At 37.3% G+C, this 5,052-nt stretch overlaps 2 protein-coding genes across 2 annotated transcripts in view; both read right to left on the reverse strand.

Annotated features, from left to right (window-relative positions):
- Positions 1–567: 567 nt before the first annotated feature.
- Positions 568–5,052, reverse strand: part of LOC127005901 (ras-related protein Rab-40C-like) — a 52,119-nt gene continuing 47,634 nt past the window's right edge. The window contains exon 7 of the mRNA XM_050875255.1: positions 568–1,522. The gene's annotated coding sequence lies outside the window, so the exon portion shown is untranslated. The remainder of the gene's footprint in view (positions 1,523–5,052) is intronic.
- Positions 4,632–5,052, reverse strand: part of LOC127005900 (calcium-activated chloride channel regulator 1-like) — a 21,684-nt gene continuing 21,263 nt past the window's right edge. Inside the window, exon 21 of the mRNA XM_050875253.1 lies at positions 4,632–5,052. This exon is cut by the window's right edge and continues 531 nt beyond it. The gene's annotated coding sequence lies outside the window, so the exon portion shown is untranslated.

Raw genomic sequence — 5,052 nt, forward strand, 5'->3', positions numbered from 1 at the left:
CCCGGACCGGGATTCGAACCCGGGCCCGCGGAGTTGAAGCCAGGCACGCTGACCACTACACCACGGAGGGGTATGTTACATTACTAACTAATAGCCGCTGAAGCTAAATTGACTCAAATCAGGTCGTCACGATTCTGGCAAGCTTTCTGGGCAAAGCCATTCAGGAGGAAACCCTTTCCCAACCCTCTCTTTACTGTATGCCACATGAACAAAATGGGACACTGCCTCTACATTACAGGGGCCAAAGTTAAGGCTTGGGTCCTCCATCTTTTTTTCTCCAGAACACTCATCAAAATGGTAACATGTCATTTGTCCTTCCCCACCCTTCTGCAGAAAAGGTGGAGAGTGGCAGCTGATGGGAGGAAGAGTCAAGGGAGAGGCTCCTCATTCTCCACCATTATTCCTTCCATGATACTGCTTGTCACGTGCAGGGGACACAAAAAGGTGTATCTTCAATCTGTATTAGGAATGGGTGTTTATATATATATATATATATATATATATATATATATATATATATATATATATATATATATATATATATATATATATATATATACAGAAAACTATAAAAAAACACTTTATTGGCCTTGGCTATGTTTACATTAATTATAACTGTAGCTGAGTCTCGTATACTGTCACTTAATTAAGTATGCTTAAACATACCTTAATGAGGGCTTTTCCATACCTAAAAATGCTTATCTACTTATTGCATGAAAGCTTACAAAAATCTATCATATCTAATAAATCAATTTAATTGTACAGACTACAGCTGAAACAAGATGTCACCTATTCATCACTATAAATCTAACATGAGTATCATAAAATATTGCAAATTTATTTAAAATAGATTGAGAAGTAAAGTTTAATTTAAAAATTATATTTTCAGTATCATATTTATCCAAGCTCAGGAAACAGCCCTTGATAACTATTCATACTTAACAAAACTTTTTACAAGAAACATTTTGTAAAAGAACTAACAATAATAGCAAATTAAAAAGATTAAACATCACAGCAATACACGTCCCTACCCTAGAGAGTTGAAGGCATGGGTTTGTACATTACCAGAGTAGACAATGGTCATCTTCAAGTGCTTAGTGACTTGGATTCAGAGTCTCCTCTATTTCTTGCAGTATTTATATTGCAGAACTGGACACACTACATTATTACTGTCATTCCTACCCATGCCTGCTTAAGGCAATGAACATTTCAGATATGATACAAGATTAGTGCATACCTAAGATGACTGTTGAAAACTATAAATTGGACGAAGTGCCTCAGTATTGCACTTGTTGATTACAGACAAAGGCTAAAAATATATGTATTTGAAGTGTACATAATAGTTAAACATTTCATTCTGCTTATACCTAGACCATTTCATAAGCCTTACATGAATCCTGAAATGCAACAACAAAACATGACAAAGGATATTTGCATCAATATGTGAACAACAAACTTAACAAGTTCTGAAAACTAATTAGCTTTATGTCATTTTTTAGTGGAGAGCTTCCATTATCCACACCTCACAGAATACACCCACGCCACCTTGGCATTGTTAGGTCAGGGGAATATTAGCTGTTGAGGAACATCACATTCTTTGATACTAAATAGTGTTTAGGAAATTTAGTTCTCGCTCAACGGACACAACTTTGTGAAAAGTTTATTACTCATTCTTTTATATTGTTCTGCATGACTATATTTACTTCAAAACTTTCCCACATAAGTCTTTTGTCAGACTAATCATGTTCCTCCTAAAGCACAGTGCTTGGAAATTATTTTTGTAAGGGGATTAAATGATTGTAAGACAAAGCAACTGATGAGGCAGTGTAGTTAGGTTGGCCAAGAATTCCATCTCACCAAGAAACTTTCATGTACAAGGCTTGAACCTGAAGCTAAGTTTTACGAGTTTTCATATGCATATTTTTTTCAAAATGAGGAATGAATGTCTCTGTTTACATAGGACACAGTTCTTACCCATTGGAGTGTGATGTTGGATACCTCCCTCAACAATTTTTTAAGGAATACTTTATCAAAGTCTCAATCTCTTATGACTCCCCATTTTGCCTCAGCAAAAAACAGGAACACTTAAAGATGATTATGACCACAACAATGATGATGAAATGTATCATTTAAAAGTATACATCCACCTTGGTGCCTTGTTCTGATGCAAGAGAAATTATTTGTGTGGCAGATAATGCTCACTAGTCATAACTATGTTTTAACACTTTTCTGTATAAAAATATGCATCCACTCTGTTATGAGAGCCTTCACAATAGCTAAGCCTCAGTAAACAACTGTAAATCTGATCTGAGATGATAGTGTGGCACCTACAGACGTGGCAGCTCAAAAAACAGGCAGTGTTACAATTACCGTGGTATGACTCTGGACACATAATGAACATAGTATTGCTTGACTTCTTTAAGGCCTTTGATGTTGTAAGTCACTCAGCATTGCTTAAGAAATTATCTCACTTAGGCATCAGAGGCTCGGCTCCTTGCTCCTGGCAGAACTATGTGTGTCTCAGTCTCCATGTTGTAAGCAGTTATAAGGTGGTAAGTGGACTCGCTCAAGGATCAGTATATGGACCACTCTTGTTTCTCATTTCTGTAAACTTCCTATCATCCTGTATTCGCTGTAAGTGTAAACTTTTTGCAGATGACTTAAAACTATATCTGAGAATTCATCATGATTCCAATAATTTTATGGCTAGCAATATTAGTAGAGGTCAAAGAGACATCAACACAATCTATGCTGTTGCTAAGTCTTAGGGGCTTCATTTCAACCAAGAAAAATGTGTTGTTCCTTGCTGCCAAAGAGGTGTCACTCCTTGGAACAACAATGGCTCTCTTCAAAGATACAACTTACATGATAGTGATCTCAGCGTGACTGACTGTCACAAGAACCTTTGCATCTATGTTGATAGCACTACGATTCCATACCCTTATCAGATTGACTGTTCCTAAAGCTGCTGCTCTAGCTAACAACTTACTGAAGTCTACTGTGTGTTGCTCCCAAGATTTCGTGGTTACTTTGTTTAAATTCCACAAATGACCTATGCTGGAATACAGATCTTGCGTATGGAACACTGGCTACCTCTTTGACCTGAAACTATTAGAATCCGGGTATCATAGATGAACCAAACAAACTAATGCCTTGCACGATTGCCCTACAGTCAATGTCTGGCACATCTGGATCTGTACTCTGTTCAAGGCAGATTGTTGAGGGCTGATCTTGTACAGGTATGGAAAATAATCCATCACCAATGTAGTCCTACACATTCTGATATATTTACATTGGATCCTTATTCTGGCATCAGAGAACAAAGATACAATCTCAGTAAACCCCTCCGCTCATTAGAATGTAGAGGGAGATTCATTAGTGTATGATGTGTTGGTTACTGGAACTTAATTCCTGCCAGATGAGGTTGTCAGTCTGGGTTCACTGAATTCTTTCAAGGAGGATTTATTTGCTAATTTAGGAAATGTGCTATACAATTATGTTGAATAATGTAGTGATGTTTTTGATGTGAGACACTCAGTCCCATACTATATTTACTATAACTGTGCTTCCATTTTGTGATTATTAACTTCAGTAATGTAATATATTTTCCCTTGAATGTCTGCTTACCATACATCAAGTCGCTTTGTTAACTTTGCTTATGGCCCACAACTCAGCCAACTTGAAGACTGGCATGCCACCAGATCCGAGCTGCCCTCCATTTATGACAAATTGTAAACTCTACCATGACATTCCAAATCATAATATGTGGGGTACTAGGGGGTAGCCAAGCAGGTGAACCAGGTGAACCACTCTGCACGACAACCTCTCTGTCTACAAAGCAGCAGAGACAGGGTTCTGCACAAATCAATGACTTCAGGAGAAGTACTTCAGGTACATTTCATTTAGTCACTGTGATGTAAACTAATTTCCAGCCACTTTGCTTACTTAAGAAAGTAAGATGAATATGATGATGAAGGTGAGGATGAGGAAGAGGATGAGTCATTAATGCAAACCTACATAATACTCTAACACAAGACGTAAATACCAATCAAATGCAATGAAAACATTTAGAGTGAGGACTTGCCAGCCTGATGAAGAACACTTTCAGTTGTTGGTGCTTTAGTATTTTTTTAGGTGCAGGCTATAGTGCCAGTAGGCATTCTTAAGGGGTCTCTTGAACAACCCCAACCTGTTAGTGGTGCAGGCAAAATTTATTTATAATGGCTGCCATGATAATTATATAACTCTTGCTTGGCCCATGCTGCTCCTCAGTGCTCCTCTTGAATGAAGTTGCTGAAATTAGGGTTGATTGAAGATCTGGGCATGTGGGTAATGTTCTGCCACTCAGCAATGGTTGAAAATTGTCAGCATGCATCGGTGGGACTTGAACCTATGTTCCCAGGCTCATCATGCCTGCACGCTGACCACTCCGCCACCACCTCCCCTAGATAATGATTGAAATAAGAATGGTGCAAAGTTGAGGAGACCCTAAATTACTGGGGATCTAAACACTGCAAATGACTTCCTCAAACCAAAAGCCTGAGTTCCCGAGTAGGCTGTATTCCTAGTGAATGATAATCCACTGTTTGGTACTGTTGCTAAGGAATAAAATAAAATTTCTTACAAAAAGATAATATTTGATGATCTACCACAAATCTTTGGCTGAAAGCTAAGATTAATATAAATTAAAGAATTATTCTTGTATTTTAGATTAGTTAATTTCTTTACAGATACCTAAATGCTTAGAATCAAGTCTATAAATTATATGATAACTATAACTCATTACTCTTGAAAACATCAGATTTTTATCCAAGGATAAAAACAGAAAATACACATATATATTTGGTCTACTTGAAGTATATGCAAAGACCTAAGGTTAAACAACTGATGTAGTGTTCCCTGCATATTACTGCACTTTTTTTCATCTTAGGCACCAAGGCAATGTTTTCATTTACTTTTTCAACCTCATCAACCTAAAATTCACTGAAGCAAGTATTAAGTACAGTGCTGGGAGCAATGATTCAGAACTTGCATCACGAAACACAAATATAA

Source organism: Eriocheir sinensis, chromosome 31 (assembly GCF_024679095.1).
Source record: "Eriocheir sinensis breed Jianghai 21 chromosome 31, ASM2467909v1, whole genome shotgun sequence".
Lineage (NCBI taxonomy): Eukaryota > Metazoa > Arthropoda > Malacostraca > Decapoda > Varunidae > Eriocheir > Eriocheir sinensis.